Consider the following 12010-nt stretch of genomic DNA (forward strand, 5'->3'; position numbering starts at 1 on the left):
TGAAAATCATCAAATTAGCATAAGTGTTGGAATATAGACGATGGACTTATTATGGGTATAAACTTCTGGTGTTCAGCCCAGTTGTGTTTTCAAGATTTCTTCTGCAACAGTGACGATTATAACATGACTTTTAAATGATATTAATACTAAGTTTTAAAAAAGTGGAAGCAGTATGATGCTAGAGCTGATGTAATACATCACATCACTACAGTGATGACTTAGACAAGTGGCTGGGAAACCAGCTCTCTTGATGGAAGACACTGTCAAGTGATTTTGGTTGTTGGGAAATCGTGATAGTATGTGGTGGGTGGCAAGGGTATGTGCGTGCCTAAGCAGTAGACAGAGAAGATATTCTGGATGAGAAGAGTGCCTGAAAGATCATCGATCCCCAGGAGCAGAAGATGCACGAGGGGACCATAAGCAAAGTTACCAACTCTGAGTTTGTCTCAAGACGAGGTAGTGCTGAGGAGGGTGGAGAGCTATCTATGTCAGGAGTGTGTGGGTGCATGCTGCCCGAGGGGCTGGTGGCCCTTCACATTCGTGCCTCTTTGAGGGAGGTGGTGGCGAGTCGAGGGAAAGGGTGCATCTGAGGAGGGCAAAGGTGTCCCGCCAGTCCCCAGCAGGGAGCCGGCGGGGAGAAGCAGCCGCCTGCGTGCGGCCCTGATAACAGGCCGAGGGCGGTTGCCGGGGCTGAGAGGCTGGGTGGGGCCGGGCGGCCATTTCGCTGCCGTCTCCATCACACTCGCGGTCATGGGCCGCAGACGAGGCCGCCGTTGCCAGGGTGATCGGCCAGTGGCGCCCCCGCCCTCCCCCGCGCGCCGAGCCCCGCCCTCCGGCCGCCCCCCGGCCAATCGGAGGGGCGGTGGCGGCGGTGCGAGGTTCCCTTTGTTCAGCCATTTCAGGGGCCGGAGCGGGCTCGGGCGCGGAGCTGCGGAGGGAGAGGACGCGCCGCTCCCTCGCCACTCCTCTGCCGCCGGGCTCTGGGATGGTGTGGGTAGGTGTCCGGGCTGCGAGCGGCGGGCTGGGACGTCCTATTCCCGGCAGTCGCGGCCTGCCCGCGAGTGGGGCGCCGGGTAGAGCCGAGCCGAGGCGGCAGCCGCTGCCTCCGGGACGCCCTACCGCCGCGGGCCCAGCCGGTGTCATGGGCCTCCGCGCCGCCCCTGGGAGGGGAGCTGGGGCGGCCCGGCCGTGGGCTGCCTCTTCCCCTCCCGCCGTCGCCGCGGGGCCCGCCTTGTGCTGATGGATGGATGGATGGGTGGGTGGATGAATGGATGGATGGATGGGTGGGTGGATGGATGGATGGATGGATTGTTGGATGGATGGACGGACGGATGGTGGATGAGCGGGACGGGTGGCGGCGGCAGCCTGAGGGGCGGCCGAGGCCTGAGGGCCAGGCACACACCCTCCTTGCAGCCGCCGGCTCCTCCCGGTGCTACGGCTGGTGCCATCTCCGCAGCCGGGCCGCAAACTCTGGCATTGCACCGATCCGGAAAGTGAAAGTCACTGCGGGATATAGGAACATGGCCGTATTTCCTGCCTTGTTTTCTGGACTACGTGGGGTTCCTGTTGTACAGATTTGGCTAAGTGGGATTTTTTTTTTTTTCCCCCCCTACGAAATAGGAGAGAAATCTCGCGTCTGTCTTGTACTTTGTTTGTTTGCTTAAGGAGGCTGTTAATCTAGGCGCTCAGTGGAAATAGCCAGTGGAACTTGTAAAGCTTTTGTAGAGGGACTGTACAAAGGGCAGGAATGCTTTTTGCGTTGCTGTAAATGGCTTGATTAGTCTGCAAGATACCTATCTCCTTGCTGTGAAGGTAGTAATTCTCTGAATTTCTGCTCGGGACCTGAGAGATCTTCCAACTGTGAGAATTGTTCCATGATTTATTCTGGCCACCACAGCTTCGTAACTCATTTGCTTGCCTTCTTGCATATTTAAGTAGTCCTTAATGTGGTATTTGAACACTTCACAGATGTTGTTGAGACCTTATAACATTCACTGAACAAAAAGTTGACTTGTGTCCGTTCAGTACATGAGTGATTGAACAGAAAAAAGGATCACACACCCAAGATCATATAAGGAGCCTTTGATAGGATTGGAAACTGAGCCCGTATTACTAATCCAGAGTCTCAACTATGTTTAAAAATGACAGAACATGGTCTGTTTCTAAAAGTTCTCATTCTGCATCTGCTGTGTGAACTATAGTTATTTTTGAGTTATATGTGGGAGGATGGAGGAAAGGTGCCTGCAATTGGGAAGAATAGTTTCTACATGGTCAGAATTACTTTAGAATGCATTTCTTCAAAATCTAGCTAGCTTACACTCAAAGCAGTGTAATATAAAAGGATTTAATTACGATTCTGCAAAAACAGGGTTAAAAAAACAGTTTATTGTCTCTCTTGAAGGAGGAAGGTGGTGGTTAGAATTAATATTGACTAAGGACCATGTTTACCGTTGGATGCAGGCATTGACACACATTTCAGTGAGTTCAGAAATTGATACAGATGGAAGCACAGTTGCTAAATTGAGCTAAGCATGCCTTGTGACAGGAAGGTGAAAATGTAATGATGGGTTTATGAATGTAGGCTTTTATTGGGTTATCTGGCATACTTCTCTATTATGTTTATTTAGAATCCAGTTTAGGAGTCCTTCTATGTGGATATTCAAGAGAATACATATATGTGTGCTTAATTTTAGGTTCATGGTGGCAAGCCCAGGGATGGAGCTACCTTGTAATCAGGTGATAGGTATGCACAGAGCTGTCCAGCAGACTGGCAGAGCTGGAGCAGAATATAGTTCCATCAAGTTTTCTTCCTGTTCCTGCTTTGGGCACACCAAGATGCTATGGCTGCAAAGGAGGGTGGCAGAAGGCCAAGTATAATCCTCCTTCATCGAAGCTGATATTCACAGTCTGTGCAGTTTGAAGATCGGGGCTGAAATCAAGACTGAGATTTTATCTTTGAAATGTCTCATTGGTAGAGATCTACTTTTGTAGACCCAGTGTTTTTCTCACTGTCATAAAAACATTTATACTACAGGTTTGTGAAATTGGTACGCGTTGGTCAATGCATTATTGACAATGAAGTTGTGCCAGTGACATGCAAGAGGGGGAGGATTTTTTCTTTGTTTAATTTTTGAAAGATTAGGACTGATTTTCCATTATTTTCATGCCTTAATCATGTTGCAACTTAGATTAGCTTTGACTACAGAAATTAATTTTACCAGTTAATTCCATTCTCAGAAATTAATTTTATGAGTTAATTCAATTCCAGATGCTATGAACGTTTAAATACATGTAACAGTAGTATGTCTTGATCATCAAGTCCACTTCTTTCCACTGTTTTACGGTATTGATTTGAATAGTTTTGGTAGGTTTTCTACATATATTGAAAGATTGCATATATATATATAAATAAGATATTATTTATTATATGTATTTTACATATATGAATATATTATATAATTATGTACATTGTATATAAAAATATTTGTATAGGTATAGTATGCAATTCATACTGAAATTTTTTTAAATTTCTCATTGGTAGATATATATTTGTGTAGACCCAGTGTTGCTGGGTTTATGTATGTGATCTATCATACTCATGATAAAACAGAGTACGTCTAATCTGTTCATGCATGTATACATGGATGCTGTGGAATAGGGCATCTTTTCATGATATATTATGAAATAAACTTCCATATGTCACTTTTAGGCTCTAGAAGGCTTTCCTTTCCACCAGACTCCAGATAAAAATTTAAACAGTTTTTAGAAGTCCCTGTTAATTTCCTGTATACTGAATGCTGTTGAAATTTTGAGATTGTGTATGTGAGTCAAATCTGAAATATGATATAAAATCAAATAAAATTCATCTTTAAAGAAAGCTTTTGGTTTTTAAACCTTGAGTATAGAATAGAAAGTTACTCTTAAATTGTTGTCCTATTAAATAATTTAATTTTATAGAGCATTTTCTACAAGCCATTGTGAAATACTCTTAAACATTCAAAATGTGCTGCTTACGACGAGTCTGCCATTAAGTGCATTAATTTAAATAATAGATCAATGCTAAATATAACAGCAGAGGGAAGGGTAAGCCAAAATGTTTTTGTCAGAGAATGGAAAATAGGTAGTAGGTGAGTTAGGTACAAAGATGCAAGAAAAACTGTTGCTATATTAGAACCCAAAAAAGACACACTTGCAGAAACCATAGTGAGGTAGCACAGACCAGGAGTTTCCAAACCTGGTTAGTGGGTACATGATCATCATTTCTAACTTCTGGCATCCAGGGTCACATGCTTTTCTAAGCATGGAAAACCAGAGCCTCATCTGTGTCTTTTCTCCCAGCTTTTCTACTGGATGTTCCCGTCTTCCAAGGTAGGATTGCAGTCCAATGCTCACACTTAACATTCCCTATCTGCTCATGCACCCACAGAAGTTTACTCTAATTTCAGACTTCAGCCACATCCTTTCTCCTGCACACACCCAAATCATGAACCTTCACCTCCCACAAAGACAAAGCGGAATTTTGGCTGCCCCTGTGTGCATGCTATCTCCCTAATCCTGTTCTTCCACTTCACTATGTCTTGGCCTTCTTCCTGTATCCTGAACCAGAAGTGCAGGTCTGCCTGCTAGGCGGCAGAGCTACTCGCTGTTACTGAATGCAGATGGTGGCTGCATGCAGTAGTTCCCGTCTGTGTTTACACAGGTTTGACAGGACCTAGGAGGCAGTTACTGTGCTGTCTGTGCAAGAGCAGTGAGATCCAGAAGCTGCGGCTCTGTTCAGTATTGAACATATTGTGGAAGCAGACATGAGTGGTACGTGCCCTACAGTTTGCCACTTCTTTTATAGAGAAACAAGGAAAGTCCGTAACAGACAGGTGTGGAGAGGCAAGAGTCTAATTCTCATCAGAGACTAAAAAGCCCATGTCTGCTTTTTGTAACAAATAAGCTAAATCAATGCAAAATTCCGAATAGATACCTCTATCTCAGTCTGTTTTACATTAGTTGAGCTGGAGTCAGTTTGTTCGGGGGAAAAAAAAGCATAAGCCAACCTTAAATTAAAATAAATTGTTTTGCGCAGGATTTTCCAAGTTGATGTATAGGCAAGTTTAAGCTAAATTGGTCTAACTTTCTTGTGCAGGCAAGCCCTGAGCTACATGGCTGGAAGTCAGGAGTGACTTCACTGCACTCCATTAGGTGTAATGTAAGCAAGTGAAGCTGGCGTAAGAGCTGAAACCTTCAGTTGAATCTAGCCCATAAGAAGAAGTTTAAAACATGAGGTTCAAATGGAGTTTTTCAACAAATGGGAACCAATTGCATTAACAAGACCACAAGAGTAATGTAATCACGTTCTTTGCTTGTGTGTGAGAAACCAGCCAGCACTAGGTTGAAGACATGAGTCTGAAGCAGAGATGCTTTCAGAGCCCCTTGGAAAAAGAATTAAAATAGGCCAACTGATGAGAGGAAATTATTGTTTTTTAAAAAAAAAATAAAGATGTATGGCTGTTTCATTATTCTCTGACATGGAAGTGTATACACTAGTGCAAGTGTGTATGTGTTTGTGTATCACATCTTCGAATACCTGCTTATCTTAAAGTCTTTTAACCTTTCATATGTAAATATCCCGTTGGTTATTTGGTCACATTACCAAATGACTTCAGATACTTTCCCTTCCAAAATCCTTTTCTCTGTGGAAGGCTTTCTGTAGTCTTCCTCTGTTTCTCCGCTAAAAACTGGGTAACACACTGTAATTTCGCAGAATTCTTTGCTTCTGGAGAATACCTTATTTTCCCAGAAAATGAGTATTTGTAATATATTTTAGAATTTATGACAATAATAAATCTTTCAGTTTAGCAAGGGAACGTATTTTAGGTTAGGCACTGTCCATTCTAATGTTTCTCTTAATTTCTGGGTGATTGCACAGAATCAAAATAACAAACAAAAATTAGATAAAGCACAGTTAGCTGTATTCACAGCTTCACTCATTTGCAGTGTACTTTTCAAGGTATGATTTGTTTTGTTTGCTGCTTCCATTTACAGTCTTTTAAACAGTGGGTAGAAAAAGATGATAACTGATAAGGGAATTCTATGAGAAAGGTTAACCTTGCATGTAACCACCACAGAGCTCGGTCTTTTTTTTTTTTCCCATTAATTGTTGTACAATGTGTTTGAAAGATGAGATAGGTTTCTTTTAGATAAGAAAAAAATGAATAGAATATATTGGTGAGGTTGATACGCTGGAGGGAAGGGAGGACATCCAGAGGGACCTTGACAGGTTGGAGAGGTAGGCCCAGGCCAACCTCATGAAGTTCAGCAAGGCAAAGTGCAAAGTCCTGCACCTGGGTCGAGGCAATCCCAAGCACAGATACAGGGTGGATGATGAGTGGATTGAGAGCAGGCCTGGGGAGAAGGACTTGGGGGTGCTGGTGGGTGATAGGATGAGTATGAGCCAACAGTGTGCACCTGCAGCCCAGAAAGCGAACTGTATCCTGGGCTGCATCAAGAGATGTGTGGCCAGCAGGTCGAGGGAGGTGATTCTGCCCCTCTGCTCTGACCTCGTGAGACCGCACCTGGAATACTGCGTCCAGCTCTGGAGCCCCCAACACAAGAAAGACATGGAGCTGCTGGAGCGAGTCCAGAGGAGGACTACCAAAGTAGTCAGAGGGTTGGAACACCTTTCTACGAGAACAGGCTGAGAGAGTTGGGCTTGTTCAGCCTGGAAAACAGAAGGCTCTGGGGAGACCTTCTAGCGGCCTTCCAATACCTGAACGGGACCTACAAGAAGGCTAGGGAGGGACTTTTTACAAGGGCCTACAGTGATAGGATGAGGGGTAATGGTTGGAAGCTGGGAGAGGGCAGGTTTAGACTAGATCCAAGGAAGAAGTTCTTCACCCTGAAGGTGGTGAGACACTGGAACAAGTTGCCTAAGGAAATTGTGGATGCTCCATCCCTGGAAGTGTTCAAGGCCAGGATGGCTGGAGCCTTGAGCAACTTGGTCTGGTGGGAGGTGTCCCTGCCATGGCAGGGGGATTGGAACTAAATGATCTTTGAGGTCCCTTCCAACCCAAACCATTCTCTGAATCTGATTCTATATTAAGCTACATTACTAATATTTAATATTTATTTACTTATTTATTAATATTTAGTACCGAGCCAGCATGGGTTCATGAAGGGCAGGTCCTGTGTAACCAATCTGATCTCCTTCTATGAGCAGATGACCCACCTAGTCCATGAGGGGAAGGCTGTGGATGTCATCTATGTGGACTTCAGTAAAGCCTTTGACATCTCCCACAGCATTCTCCTAGCAAAGCTGGCAGCTCATGGCCTAGACAGGTGCACTCTGCGCTGGGTAAAAAACTGGCTGGACAGCCGAGCGCAGAGAGTTGTGGTGAATGAAGTTCAATCCAGCTGGTGGCCGGTCACAAGCTGCGTCCCCCAGGGCTCAGTATTGGGGCCGGTCTTGTTTAATATCTTTATCGATGATCTGGATGAGGGCATTGAGTGCTCCCTCAGTAAGTTTGCAGATGACACTGAACTGGGTGGGAGTGTTGATCTGCTGGAGGGTAGGAAGGCTCTGCAGAGGGATCTGGACAGGCTGGATCGATGGGCTGAGGTCAGTTGTATGAGGTTCAACAAGGCCAAGTGCCGGGTCCTGCACTTGGGTCACAACAACCCCGTGCAGCACTACAGGCTTGGGGAGGAGTGGCTGGAAAGCTGTCTGGCTGGAAAGGACCTGGGGGTGCTGGTCGACAGCCGGCTGAACATGAGCCGGCAGCGTGCCCAGGTGGCCAAGAAGGCCAACAGCATCCTGGCCTGTATCAGCAATAGTGTGGCCAGCAGGAGCAGGGAGGTGATCGTGCCCCTGTACTGGGCACTGGTGAGGCCGCACCTCGAATACTGTGTGCGGTTTTGGGCCCCTCACTACAAGAAGGACATTGAGGTGCTGGAGCGTGTCCAGAGAAGGGCAACGAAGCTGGTGAGGGGTCTGGAGAACAGGTCTGATGAGGAGCGGCTGAGGGAACTGGGGTTGTTTAGCCTGGAGAAGAGGAGGCTGAGGGGAGACCTTATCGCTCTCTACAACTGCCTGAAAGGAGGTTGTAGTGATGTGGGGATCAGTCTCTTCTCCCAAGTATCAAGTGATAGGACAAGAGGAAATGGCCTCAAGTTGTGCCAGGGGAGGTTTAGATTGGACATTAGGAACAATTTCTTTACTGAAAGGGTGGTCGAACATTGGAACAGGCTGCCCGGGGAAGTGGTGGAGTCTCCATCCCTGGAGCTGTTCAAAAACGTGTCGATGTGGCAGTTCGGGACATGGTTTAGTGGGCATGGTGGTGGTGGGTCAATGGTTGGACTTGATGATCTCAGAGGTCTCTTCCAACCTAATGATTCTATGATTTTCCCTTTTTAGAATATGGATTTTTGTATCAGCACGTGAGATTGAGAATCAGAAGCTATTGAGATCACTACCCATGCTTTATTTCTTTTGTACTGGGTAACGGAGCTAATGGATCATAGTGAGGTTTTGGAAACCTCAGCCACACTGGGGTGGGACTCTCCCTTTTTAAAAAAAAAAAAGACAAAAAAGGCTGCCTTTTGAGGATCTTCTTGTATTTGCTTTGGATAAGGTATTTCAGGATGTTTCTGAATTCAGAAGTAATGCAGATTTAATTTGTCATAAAGATGATATAAATATTCTTTACCACACTTATTTCTTGAAGCTTTGGAGAAAGAGTATAGCCTTGAAAACAAATAACTATCCTAAATTATCTGAGGTCATAAAAGTTGGGCTCATAACTATGATAGAAATTTTAAAAGTTGGCCTGTGTATTATCGGTAGTCTGAGTTGCTGCCTTCACAAATAAAACATGATACTTAGAAATATTTGGTTCTAATATAAAATTCTACATGTAGGGAGAACAATAATAGAAAATAACATTTTTCATACAGTTTTCTTGATGCTCTTGTTTTATCAGAGGTAGAAGTGTTGGAATTGAGAGATCTGGTGGTAAAGTGATAAATAAGGAGGTGAAGTATTAATTTCAAAAGTTACCCAGTATAGGAGAATTTGATATCTGTGATAAAAGATAACATCTGTCAGAAGGAATTCTAGAAAAGGTGCTATAGTATGTGCTTTTGAGCTCTGCAACATCCCTTATAGCATCTTCTGTGGAGCTTACACAAGCTACTTCAAGTTCAGAGGAGGTTCAACAAAGTGGTCATGTATAGCATAATGTTTTCATTGCAATTTCATCCTTGGGTCCTTCAGAAGATGTTGTCAGTTTAAGATAATAATAAAATACGTAACACTGATGTAGCAGTATTGGATAGATTAATTACTTCAGCCTTGCATCTAGGAAGACCTGAATGAAGGCAAGCAAATGCATCTTTTTTACTTGAGTGAAGTTTAGCTGTCCTGTCTACGCTTTCGGTAAGTGTATATTAGAGAAAACTTTATTATACAGATGTCCTTTACGATAATGCTGATTTAGTCGTAAGTGTGTTTGGGACTGAATTCTGCTTTCCTCAGTTAAAGTTCAATTTTGAAATCTTGAAAACGTACTTACATTTGGTGTGGGTCTTATCAATGCTGTGCAACTTTTAACACTATTGGTATGCTGTGATAGTAGGACCAAGTTTTACAAATGTATTTTTCTAATGGTATGTGAGACACCATTTTAAAGTTAGTACATTGTCAAATACTCAGTTCTGTTCTTGAAGTAATTTGAAAGAAATTAAAGACCAATCAACAATAACAACAAAAAAAAATTGGCTGCCATGTTATGCAGAAAATAGCCCAAACATTTTTGAAATTGAATACAGTGTTTTATAGTTAATAGTTGAGTTACAGTAGTGCCCAGAACCTCCACATATGAATTAAGGCTCTTAAGGCGTTAGGCTAAGTGTGACAAAACAACTGTCTTTTCTGCATGTGACTTACAACTGAACTACGAAACAAAAGATAAATGTTCTACAATAGGCAGATACAGGGAGAATGAGAACTATGAGAGAGAATTGAGACATCTGTGAGCATTGCACCGAAGGAGAATTTCCACATAAAATGCGAGAAAGGGCAGAAAGTGTCTTGTAATGCCTTTTACATACATTCTTTTATAAGAGCAGCACACAAGAAGGCATGCAGCAGGTCAGTAAATTGAGCCTCAAGGTGAAGACCATAAAAACACTAGCAGAAAAAAAGCCCAGATTCTGCATCATGATAATATATGAGAACTCATAGGACTGAAATATTACTTATTCTCTTGTCTATAGACAACCTGTGACTGCGGTTTCAACTCTTCATAGCTTTTTTGCATATAGTTGTTATGCTATTGAGACAAAGATGATAGCTAGCGTGCCAGCAAATTTATTTAGTGGAGTTGGTGAAGCTATTTGCAACAGCTTTTTATTAAAAATGTGTTAAAATGGCCTTAAAGTTATTAAATGACCTATGCATTTAAGGTAAATTGAGTTATTTTAAATTACAGTTTCTCCACGAAATAAATTTCCTTTACCTTTGGACAAGGGAAAAAGAAAAACAAACCTTTAAAAACCTTGAAATAGTTGTTTTGTATCGGTTGTGTTCTTAGTAGCGTTTTAAGGGAATTACTTTACGTGTGTAGCTATCTAGACTAACAACTAATCATGGCAGCTAATCTCTGATTCAAATACCATTCTGATATCCTTCACAAACCACCATTAAAGTATTCAAATGCCTAAAATATTGAAAACTTAAAACTCAAGTAAGAATGACAATGAAATTCCTCATCAAATTACATTGTTACGTGTTCATATTCCTTAAGTCTGGCTGGCTTTTTGAACCTGAATATGTAATGTACTTTGAATTTGAGTTTTAGTTTCTAATTTTCCTTTTTTTGCCAGAAAATATTGCATTTGAACTAGAGGTAAAATAATTGCTAAGGGGACTGGTAGCCCTTTTAATTTTTGGCTAAGGCGGCATTAACTGCCCAAGGAATTTTACCTGATCGTTCATCTACATGACGATGTCTGTGTAGAAACAGTAATGTAGCCACTTCAGCACACAAGCTTTAGCTTAGGTGCATTGCCTGCATTCAGACTTGGTTGCAATTTCCTTTACACTGGTTCAATATTGCTTCAAAGCTGATCTTACAGACACAGTTGTGAGAACGCTTTTTCAAAAAATGAGGGTAGAAATGAGAGAATACAGTAAGAATTATACCATTATACATTACTTTTTAAATTACTTCCTGTATTTGTGCCTCTTTTTAACCAGACAGTGTAAGTCCACCTGTCTACCTGGAATTATACAGTGATCTCTTAACACTCAATGCTGGAAAGGGCCATGGAGATCTGTGCAGAACAACTATATAGGCTTTCTTCTGTGATGTCTGTTGGCTTCAGGCTATAGCAACTTGTATATCTTGTTTAATTGAAAGTCCAAGGCTTCTCTTAAAGCTCATATTCAGATGTCATATCCAAAAGCATTTAGAATATGACTGAATATGCTTAAACTAAAAAAGTTGAAGCATTCTTCCATTGAAACGTGCTTTTGTATTAGAAATTCAATGTGCATCTATTAATTGAAATAGTCTTGACTGCTGAGATTAGGCTGTTTTCCTTACCAGATTATCCAGTGAGTTTTATTGTTCTGGTCGGATGAAAACTGGAAATTTTCTAAAGGAGTTTTTAATGCTGTTTTAAATTCTAAAGGTATTTCTCTGTTCTTTTATGTTTGTCTCACATAATTCCTGCTGAAGTAGTTGGATCATACTGGGTTTTATACTAAACAAGAATATATTCAAAGAAAAATACTGATATTCAGAGGAGGCAAAAACATTGTTTTTAATGTGTCCGCAAATTCCAGTGTTTATGTATATGTAGGAACGATTTGGGGGTGGCAGTGGGATGTCTGTACTTCTACCTTTACCCTTCATTCTTTATTACCCTCTTCTTCATCTGAAGCTTAAAAGACAAGGAATGTCTGCAGTCATTCCTTAGTGGGCTCAGTAAGATCAAGTAAGTTCTATTTGCTTATTTACCT

The sequence above is a fragment of the Leptosomus discolor genome, chromosome Z (genome assembly GCF_034619465.1).
Source record: "Leptosomus discolor isolate bLepDis1 chromosome Z, bLepDis1.hap2, whole genome shotgun sequence".
In the NCBI taxonomy this organism is placed as follows: domain Eukaryota; kingdom Metazoa; phylum Chordata; class Aves; order Leptosomiformes; family Leptosomidae; genus Leptosomus; species Leptosomus discolor.